General features: G+C 44.4%; 2 pseudogenes; one reads left to right on the top strand and one right to left on the bottom strand.

The window, feature by feature from the left end:
- The first annotated feature begins 467 nt into the window (after positions 1 to 467).
- Positions 468 to 7,436, top strand: LOC147446310 (uncharacterized; annotated as a pseudogene).
- Positions 7,437 to 8,448: 1,012 nt separating this feature from the next.
- Positions 8,449 to 9,981, bottom strand: LOC147446309 (uncharacterized; annotated as a pseudogene).
- Between the last annotated feature and the right edge of the window lie 1,427 nt (positions 9,982 to 11,408).

Raw genomic sequence — 11,408 nt, 5'->3', positions numbered from 1 at the left:
ATCAATTGGTGGATTCAAGAATGGTACTATACCTTGATGAAGAATATATTCACGCTAAAGATTTGGTTCAAAAGAATCCATCACAATCCTCTAGGCTTAACAAAAAGTATTCCGCCTTATCAGAAAATGTCAAACTAAATTTTCCAAAATATTTAAAGTGCAAAGACAAATGTAGACTATTAAAGAAAAGTGTGGGGTTTATTTTGCTTTTGTTCTTAAGAGATAGTGAAGATGAAGAAGCAGAAAGGGATGAAAGTAAATCTAAATCCAATGAAGTGATCAAAGATGAACAAGACAATGAAGAAGTTCTTGATGTAAAAAAAGAGTGGCAAGAAGTTGAAAGTCTTCAACTTTCTAGGATTCGAGAAGGCAATATTGAATTGGAGAAGTCTTTGTACCCTAATTTTAAAGGAACATTGCCCTTGTCTATTCTATCATGCTTTCCTCTTGGCCATGGAGAATATATAATGCTTTCAAATATCCAAAGGTCATTTGGTTTACAAGAGGATGAATTGTATGCTATTTTGGCACAACACTTGAACTATAATGATGGGACCGATGAAGAGCAGTTAAATACAAAGATTTTGTAGAAAAAGATCCTCGTTTAGGCAAGTTGGATGTTTTCTTTGAGCCTCATAAAGCATTGGAGGTTTGTTTCAATGAAGCTCTTTAGTATAAAGAGCCTACCAAAGAAGAGTTTCTCAAGGCGCACAAGAATATAACAGATACTCATCTTTCAAAAGTGGATAGTGAAAATGAACAAGATAAAGATGTACCAATCATTCAGGAGCAAGATCTCAAAATACAAAATGTTGGTTCGATAAATCTTTGGAAGGATAATCAACTTGTGTCAAATGAGAATATTACAGTAAGCACTTTATTTGTATAAGCTTTTTTTTTTTTTTTGCTTTCAATGTTTCTAATAATTAATTTATTTATATGTTTGTAGATTCAACCATCAAAAGATGAGTTCTTAAGGTGCTCAGCTAGAGTCGTTGATCTTACCAAAGATGGTGCTTTGAAGCACTACATTAAGTACCTTGCTTGTCTTGATTTAGTTATTTTTCACATGAAGTACTCCGTTGATGGTTATATACCTCTGTTTGTATACAAGACATTGTCAAAGTATATTGGCGGCTATGTTCTTCATCTAGATGCTGCCAAAGTAAGCCTTTTGGAGAAAGAGTGTGATATCAATGTTTTTGGATATGGTCATGCAATGCAAGGATCACTTGCAGGAAGTTATTTAGCATATACTTGATATGCTCTTGCAAAGGGAATTAAACATTATAAAGAGCTTTCTCTGTTTGGGAAATGATTTCTACTTCGACACGATGAATTTTTTTTTCGAGAAGAAGACCCTTCTATTAGTTAATGAAAATTGCCCATAGGGATACAACCACCTCTGCAAGAGAGGGCTACAGCAAACATGATGGGGAGACTCTCCCAATGAAAAAACAGCATATATACAATGAGGCTAAATCAAGAGATGGGAGGAGGGAAGAGCCACACAGGTGGACGATAGTGCCATCGGAGCACACCCTGGACAATGGTGTAGAAAGGCCCAGGGCGCCAGAGTCGAAGGAAAGCTTCGTGGAGCTCCTGCATGTGGTCAGAGCTGCCATGTAGTCCCTCAAGCTATCCCCTGAGAGTATGGATCAGCTCTAGCCAAAAGTCACGAATAGTCTCTGCTGGTGGCACAGGGTGAGCCTCAAAGATGCGAAAACAGTGGGTCCGCCAGATGAACCAAAGCCACTGATGAGCTCCCAACACTCCTCTCTCTCACTGCACCACTCCTGTGGAGTAAGCTCTATAGCAGGCTGGAGTGTAGGTCACCCACCCTGCATCACTATCATTCTGTTGGTGGAAGATAACTCAAACTGAAGTGCCGGGACCGTGAGAGTGGACCAAGCCGCTGCCCCCCAAGTGTACTGTCAAGCCATGGAGAGAGTAGGCATCAGCCAAAGAACTCGTAGCCACACTTGCTGGGCCGAGGGACAGTCCTAAAGACAGTGACGCTGACTCTCCACCAAATGGTCACAAGCTGCACATGCGGCCGAGAGACCACTATGCACTAGCCAGATTTCCTATTGTTGTAGCCCTGTGTGCGACCAACCACTAAAACAAGGTGATGCGCCTCGGCTGTCTGGAGTACCACAACCTCTCCCAAAAGGCTGCCAAGAACTCAACTGTGAGACCCTCCTCTTGCCAATAACGTGTTGCAGCGGGGCGGGCCTCTCTCTGTGCTGCTAGTATATGACGTTGTGAAGGATTTGGGGGTGGCCTCTATAACACCTCCATACTCACAAGATATATGAGGAAAAGTAAAGTAGCTCTCACAAGAGGATAGGATCTGATTTCCACTCACAAACACACTCACCCTTGCATGCACAAAACCCCGCCTACACTCGACTAGCTTCCCTCTATACTGTCATAGCCCTAGCTATGATCAATTGCAGTCAAGGAAGAAAAAAAGGCACTACATTTTGGGGAAAAAAACGAATGAAAACCAAGAAAAATCTCTGAACTTTTGTTCATAAACACCATACCCTCACACCATCTCAGCAGCCCTTGCATATGTAGGAAGGGGCTCCAAAATCGCTCCCAACCATGCACACAAACCCATCAAAAACCATTCCAATCATGAGTTATACAAAAAATCATGATGCTCAGCCAAAAAACCATGGAAAACATGTGGAAACAACCTCCCATTCACAACAATAACAAGGGGCTTTCACTGCCAAACCTGAGTAGCAGGCACACGCGTACAAGAAAGCTTCCATCACCAAAAAGAGAGAAGAGGGGTGAAAGTGCAGAGGTCACCACCCATGTTCATGTCCTTATTGATGAGAGACACACTCTCCAATCAAGGCTCCAGGCCCTCGCACACACACACGGGCACCTCCACTACACAACCCCCACGCACCACCGCAGACTGCAGCAAGAGAGGCTTTCTTCTTCACAGCTGAAAACTCCCACTCACTCACGACCCCAAGCTGATAAAAGTTCAGTTTTTCTTCTTATTTTTAAAGCACTTACTCACACTTTGAATTCTCGACACTTCTATGTACAAAAACAGCAAAACTATGTACCCCGCAACCGAGCATGTAAGCATGAAGTGATCACCTCTACCTCCTACCAAAAGTACCTGAGTGTGAGCCTGTTTGTACAAGGCTGACACCCCTCTGATCGAAGCATCTGAGAAGCCCATTCTGTGTAGAGTGCCCTCTAGAAAGTCCCAGTCAACTCTGTCGTATGCCTTCTCAAAATCAAGAAGAAGAATCACGAGGTCCTCACCACGGAGCCGTGCCAAGGCAGAAGCCTCCCAGAAAGTAAAGATGTTGTCAAGGATACTGTGTTCCTTGACAAAACCTGTCTGAGTCCCATGTATAAGGCTCTCTAAAAGTGGCTAAATCCTCAAACTCAAAGCCTTGGTAAGAATTTTGTAAGCTAAGTTGAGGATGGTGATGGGGTGCCACTGTAGAATCTCATCCAAGGATCCACCCTCCTTGGGAATGAGGTAGATCAGGCCCTCACTCATGCTGTCAAGCATCACTCCTATGTGCAAAATGTACTAAAAAGCACTACAGAGATCTGGGCCAAGCAGGTCCCAGTACTCCAAGAAAAAGCTGGGAGTCAACCCATCCTCACCTGGAAAACTACCACACGGGAGGTCCCTAAGAGCCATGTGCAGCTCCTCAAGCTGAAGTGGCATCTCTAGCCTCTGACGCATCTCCTCAGTCACAAGACATGGCATCTGTGACCAAACCTGCTCCCTGCATGCATCCTACCACTCTAACTGGGGCTCAGTAGACAGTAACTCACGGTAGAAGTCAGTAGCAACTGCACGCATATCCTCGGGCTCACAAGCAACTGACCCATCGAGCCTCCTCAACTGATTGACCTTGGCATGCGAGTGCCAAGGTCCCATCCTCTCAAAGAAAGCACCAATCACTCTGTCACCCACCTGAGTCCACTGAGATGCCTGTCAGTGGATGTCGCCTCTCCTCTGTGCTAGCAAGCTCCTATCAAGCCTACTGTAGCTGCTCCTCCAACCAAGGACTGTCTGGATGCTACTCCTGCATCCTTTGTAATGAAGTAATGCCCCATCTCAGACATTGCTCTGCCTCTCTCACTGCAACCCAGCAAGCCATAGACTCCTTAAGAAAAAAATGGCTAATCTAAGCTAGTCTTGAGGCCACTCTGTCAGTAGGAGAATCCTGTCTATCCATGCACTCTGTCCAGAGAGCCTCTACCCTCTCTCTGAGTGCTGAGTCCAACAAGACCCTCTCTGGGATGCGGAGCATCGTGCTCCCACTCCTCTGCCTGTCTGCCACTATGAGGATCACTGGTGCATGGTCCGAGAAGGAGGTCCCTACTAGGATGCCCACTAATCCTCCCAAGTCACTGAAGTGGTCACTAGTGTAGAAGAGATCTATCTGCGATAGATTCACTCCTCCCACTCTACGGTCCGATCTAGAGAAGGCAAGACTGTCTGGAGGCCTCACAAAACCAGAGTGCTGCCATGTATCGGAGACCCTCAAATTCATACACGACCTCTCCCAAGCTGCCAACTCGACTCCATGCACAGTAGCATGGCTGCCACCAATCCTGTCAGAAGGTTCCTCCAACATGTTGAAGTCCGCTCCTATGCACCAATGATCTGCCTGCGGCAAAGACTCAACAATCTGTGACCAAAACTCTGCACGAGCACTCACCACATTGGGCGCATAGATATTCAAGAAACCCACAAGGCCACCCTGAGCCCTGCTTGGCACAATAATCCCTTTGCCCACAATGGCCTACTGCAATGAGTCTGCAATAGTCATACATACCCCACCCTGGATGCCTCCAAGTCCAAAAGCAGCTGACCAAAAGGTATCATCTGGTCCACGCAAAAGCTGACCACATCGCCGAATGCGGCCGTCACACAGATGGTGGTCCTGAAGCATAAGAAGATCAATCTCTCCTCCCACAAGGCAACGTTGAAGCTCTTGATGCAATCGACCCCGCTGACGCTGAAACTGGGGCCCACCTAGTCCCTGCACGTTCCATGAGATGATTCTCATGGGCAGCGAGAGAGAACAAATGCTACCATAGTATCTAGACGGGCTATCTTCGAGGCTGGCTTGGATGGGGAGTAATCGGCATCCAAGCGTCCTCTAGATAGGCGTGACTACAATGAGTGTCTAGCCCAAGCCCAAGCAGAGTGAGCCATGCGTAAAGCAACCGCCTCTGTCGAGGAGTCCTCATGAATGTATACATAGCATGGAAAACACTGCGTATCAGCAAAGAAGTACACCACAATGTGCCTACATCCAGCTGAGTCTGGGGGTGTCACCACAAACTTGGCCAATGGCCACAAACTCTGCAGCATGTCTGTAACTCCAAGTTCTCCCATGTGGTGAGAGAACTCTAGGACCTGTGTATGCAACCATCCCAACACTGAGTCGAGGGTCCACTCTGTCTCGGCCCTGCCGTAGAGGGGGAAGGAGAAACCAACTACTGAGTCCCAGGCCTCTGTCCCCCTAGCGGCAAGGAACAGAGCATGGACCCTGAAGCAAGCTGTTTCATGGTCGGCAGAGGGATCGTCGAGAAAACGAGTGAATCCATAGTCGAAGAAGTCCCAGCGGCGCCGGATGTCAATGCTCGTCAAACCACGAGGGATAGCTGCAAGGGAAGATGTCTGTATCTACAAAGGGGGCCGTAAGAAAGGCTGACCCTCTCTTGCTAGGCAACTCATAGAAAAGGTGTTGCCAAGAGATCTCCTAGCCGTCGGAGAAGGTCCTTCCCCCTGGGTCGACTGTGGAACTGGAGTAGGAGGGGGGGAGAAGGAGCTGGGGGAAGCGGTGGAGAAGAGGGGCGGGAGAGGGTGACAGAGGTAGAGGGGCAAGGTGGAGAGGCGACGGGAGCAGAAGGCGAGGGGGAGGATGAGGAAGAGGGGGGGAACTCTGGTGGGGGAGAGGCCGTTGAGGGTGAAGCTGGGGTGGGGGTTGGAGCAGGGACCTCCTCCTACTCAAGAGGACCAAAGTGGTTCCCTGTGGGAACCCACTGCTGCTGAGTAGGAGCTTGAGGGCCACTCTGAGTTCCAGGCTGGCGTTGTGGCCCCTATCGTCGTCTACCACGGTCCTGCTACCACCCCTCCTCCGCTGGAGCCCCAAGCTCGGACGGTGGCTCTGCATGTGCGCGTTGTGTCGTTGTCTATGGCTGCGGGCCAGCCTGGCAGGCTGGGGCTGAGGCTGTGGTGCAGGTCGAGGCCTCCTCCATGGATAGGCCTTCGCTAGATGGCCCATCTGTCGACAAATGAAGCACTGGTTCGGGAGGCCCGAATACTCCACACTCTGTCTAAACCAACCCCCATTCACCCGAGGCAAAAGGATAACCTTCGGGAGCGTGTGGGTGCCTCTGACCAAAACTCGAACTGAGGGAATGCCAGCCACCTTGGCTACTGATGCTGACGTACGAGGTGTCTCCAAGATAGTACCAATGGCTGAGCCGATCCTGGATAGAAGTGGTAAGTACTCCCTCTATAAACCCAAAAAGCAGACCAAGATGGGGATGTCTACCTCCTCTGCTAGAACATCCAAAGCGGGGTCAAAATCATGTCTCCACTGTCAAAAGTGGGCACGTGCTACTCGAATGGTCAGTGGACTCATGGCTGTGACCTTGGATGCCATCTCGGAGGTATCAAACTCGATCTGATAGTAACCCCGTTCGAGAATCTGTACATCCAGGATCTTGCCCACCTCGGCGAGAAGGCAGGCCTGGAGAAGGTCACGCAGCTCTCCTCTGCTAGGTCGGGTGCGGAGAATCTTGCAGATGACCGAAGTTGCCTGCAATCGTTCTACCTCTGCGGCAAGGCTCACTTGCTCTGTCCGGCGAAAAAGAAAGTCCAATGGTGGGCTCAGCGGGGTCAAGCGAGGGGGCTTCGGGCGAGTCCCTCTGTGGCAAAGTTGGAGCCTCCATATGTGTCTATTGCTATGCCGTAAGAAGAGGGTGGCTGGAGGACTCTGCAAATAGGCACACAGAGCACTGCCCCAGAGGAGACTCAGTGCTGAAGGAGCTGACTTGCAGGGAACTATTGGGATGAAAGAAAGCGGGCGGACGGGCGGCGGCGGCTAAGGCGCATCGGGTGGGGACGGTTGGGGCGGCAGTGGTGGGTGCGGGCGGCAGCAGTGGGCGAGGGCAACGGGGGTAGGGAGCGCAGGAAGGCAGGGCAGCGGGGGCAGGCAGGGCACCCGAGGGGGGGGACCGATGGCGCAGCGAGGGGGGAACAGCAGCAGCGAGCACACCTCTTTCCTTACACAAGTGCAATGTTACATGCACAAGGTGCATCAGCCAAGAATCGACACGATGATTTGAAGCAGGTTGAATACAAAGAGGGCACTTCAAGTTTAGGTCAACAAGATGTTGAAGACATTGAAGATATCATTTGAGAATAGATTTGTATTAAGTATACACTTTTATAGAATGTGTTCTAGTTCTTGAGGTAGAACCCAAACTTTTTTATCCCTCACTCTCTTAGATCTCCACTGATGTAAGGTTGCTTCTGTAGTAGAATCCTTTTAGCTCTGTCGTCTTTGAATTTGTTTGTATATCTTTATTGCAAGAGCTTTCTTTTTGTTTCTAGAAATTTTCTTCTCCCTTATTTGTAGCAAGACTCTTCTATAGAACCAAAAAAATACTTCTTTTAAGTTGTTCGCTCTATTTTTTCCTCCGCCATGTTGAGTGTGTCGAGAGTACACTCCACGATCTTGATAATGGGATTTTTCCATTCCTTGAGTGGACCATATTGCAGGACATCCATATTGCTTTGTGAACCAGGGCATATGATCGTGTAAAAAATGTTGCATGTCATAAAAATTATGTTTATACAAATCAAATAGGTTGTAAGAAGAAAAGATGAATTACCATGTAGTGGGTAATGCTTTGAGTACTCCATGCATCTTGCATACTTTTACCAAAAGCTTGAAGTGCTAGCTTTAATTTCATGTTGTCGTTGTCTATCCATTCTTTCTTGTCAAGTAAGCAAAAAACCTCATCAAGAGCCATCCACACTTTTGCTTTGCGATTCCTAGCCTTTCCATTATCAGCATGGCCTTTAATAGCATTATGAAGCTTCTTGCACTGCTCATACTTTACCATTAAGCAATTACAACTCTTGTTAATTTTGCTCAGTTCACCGTGAAATGACAAACACCTGCGAGCTTTCACACCTCCAAGTGAAGGTTTTACTGGAACTTCATGTGATGATATTGAACGCTTTTGACAAGCAATTATCTTTACTTTACCTCCATGGAGCCCCATCTCTGATAGTATTTTCTCTATTTCTTCAATTGCTCTTCTTGACTCGGTCTTTGGCTTCAACTTCCATGCATATTCAATGTATAATTATACAAGCTTCTCAACAATCCTGTATAATGCATGCAATATACATATATGGACATGTCAAAGTGGAATATCAAGAATGTCTCGAAAGTTAGGATCCTCATCAGCTCTAGATGGTTTTCGGTTGTGCTGCTTCAAGCTCAAAGAGTGAGCTTCATTCATACAATATAGACAAGTTGATTTAGAGCTAGCACCTTTTGCAATGTTATACATGCACTTGAGTGTCTTGAGATCACAAGCAAGATGCCACTCTACTTGGAAGCCTCCAATATCTTCAACATGAAGAAGTTCACCCTTTTTTTGTCTACAAATGACTTCAGGGATATCTGTTTGGTGAAATGTCCAGTACAAAATGTCATGATCTTCTTTGTCAACCTGCATAAATGACTTTTTCTTATTAACATTACATGATACATTAACTAGAGAAAGCTTAAAAGTTCGTATACCTCAAAAGCTCCTAGCCACCATATATCATTCTTTGATTGTACATTGAATCTATCATCATTGTTCACAAGATTTTGTGCTACTCCCTGAAGTGCTCTATTCAATAGGGTTATAGGGATTTGTTCTATCTTTTTTTGCTTCAATATCTCACATTCATCTAGCTTAAGTACAAAGATTAGTTTGACTTTGTACCTCCTCGCTTGTCCCATTATAAAATTTGACCATTTGCTTTTGAAGATTTTGCAAATTGAAACAAATATTAGCTAATTCATTAAAGTGTACCACTCGTCCCGCATTTCTAAATTCTTGGTTGATAAAATATGAATCACCCAAGTACTGTGAAACTTCATTGTTGAGACCTTGTCATGCTTGACATACATGAGCTGGTATAGGTAAGATAGAAGATGAGACCTTTTTATCTTTGAGCTGGCTCTTTACTGATTTGAAGATGCTTGAATATCCTTTGTGGCTGATGCCACAATTATCTATGACACTTTGAACATCTAAAGTATCAATGGTTGTGCTTTGTAGAAAATCATTGATTATATCCTACTTTATCTTCTTGAATTTTGAGGCATTCAAAATCTCTTTTGCAACATGAGGTGCAATCAAAGAGGAATATGAAGATTTGGCCATTTGAGGATCAATAATTTCCTTTTCAAGATGAAGCATGCCTTTGCAAAAACATATTTTTTATTAGCTAATAATCAATACTTTGTTATAACAAGGATATGTACTAAAACGGTATACCTTATTGCTCGAATCCTGCGCTTAAGACCTCCACTTCCAAATTTGAGGGTTTGAATGTTGGAAACAGTTCTGCATCTTTGATGAAGACTAAGTGGAGTGGTTTTTATCCTCGTCCTTCTCACCTCCTTTTCAAGCTCAACAATGGTTTCTTTGGAGGATAATATTTTGTTCAATCTTCAAAAGTGTTTGTTCTTGTAGAAGCTTATTGTTTTGCATTGATAGATTGAAAAAAGATGTTTGTTGCTGCTTCAATATCTCTAGATCTATCATTGCTTGTTGTGTAATCCTCATCACCAAGTTATTGCAATAACCCAAGAGACCATGAGACCCATCCCCAACAAAATGTAATAGAGATGTAAGGTTATTAAACAGAGGAGTAGACATAGCAAGGGGATTCATAGGATAAAATGTCCCATCACACCAATGATCAAGATGTTTATGATTAGTATGTCTCAATTGATCTATCTGCAGCTTTGTAAGTGTGAAATATCTATTCCTTTATTGAATGGGCTCATAATTTGTGTCTATGTCTATATGGAGATGATATATACGCTTAAAGAGTAAAGAAGATTGGCTATTAGGTTGTGCATTCTCCATAATTAAGGATTGTTTAGAAAAATAGTTGATCTTTGTAACATTTTCTCAAAGAAATAGATTGGTGTTGCCGCCAGGTTTTGTAGCTCAAATGAGTTTGAACTTTCCCTGTCTTATTTCAAAGTAGAAAGTCTATTTATATCTTGTAAGATCCTTTAAGGAACAAACTTTTAGCAAAATCTTAGTCATTGCAACATGAAATCTTTGTTTTACCTTATTGATAGATTTTCTCTATAACTTCAAAATACTTTTGTGCTATAAGAATTGCAACCAAAAAATTTGTTGAGGTGGAAACTCTTTTAGGGCCCAAACAAGACCCCAAAATTTTCCTAATGGTTCATGGGCACAATATTGATTAGTCCATGCCTCTTTGTTTTGAAATTTTTCCAAGCTCATTTGAGATGCTCTCTTTAATCATATCTTTTCCATGGTGGTTTGCAAATCTCCCCATAGGTGTGGCCGTAATTTTAGTAGCTCACCCAAAGTGATTGTGAACTAAATTGATGTTGACATAATGGATTGAAAATTAGCCACATCCAAGGTTTGTTTTGGCCTATTTAATTTTGTTGTTTTGCAGATTTTCACCTAGGTAAGAAGGTAATGTTTGCAACATTCCAGCTTTTGTAGATCCCGAGTGCTCTGATCCCCAATCTCCATACAAGGAATGTTCATCTAGTTCGAATGGGTGGTCTATCAAGACGAACTTCTTCAATTGGTGCAAATTTTAGAGTCAAGATCTCGTCTTATGCTTCTCTAACTCTTTCCCACATGTGGTTTTGACAATCTTCTTTGAATATAGGTACTCCGTCCCATCCTTATTCATTACGAGGAACTATCAGTGTAGTTGATTGTGTGTCATCATTCTCCAAGGTTTTCAATTCAATCTTTTCGTGAGCTTTTTCTTTAATGGTGGGCATTGTCTTGATCATAGGTGGTCTAGATCCTTGATTTGAAATGAAGTAAACATGTACTATATCCACAGGTGCTTGGTACATTGGCTCTACAGGGACCAATGTTGGTTGATTATTCCACCCCTCTTCTATCTCCATTGTTACTTAACTTGTTTTACGGTATGGAGTAATAGGTACTAGAGCTTGTTCATCCATTTGTCCATCAAGAAACATATATTTTGATTGATATACCATTGTTCCCTGGGAGTGGTGGTTGTTGGATTAATACTTGATGTTGTCTCTCCATATTCATAGGTGATATTTGCATTGGTGCCACATTTG

This window comes from Adiantum capillus-veneris, chromosome 12, assembly GCF_014529385.1.
Source record: "Adiantum capillus-veneris isolate H3 chromosome 12, ASM1452938v2, whole genome shotgun sequence".
Classification (NCBI taxonomy): domain Eukaryota; kingdom Viridiplantae; phylum Streptophyta; class Polypodiopsida; order Polypodiales; family Pteridaceae; genus Adiantum; species Adiantum capillus-veneris.
Note: the sequence above shows the minus strand (reverse complement) of the source record. Positions and strands in the feature narration are given on the sequence as shown.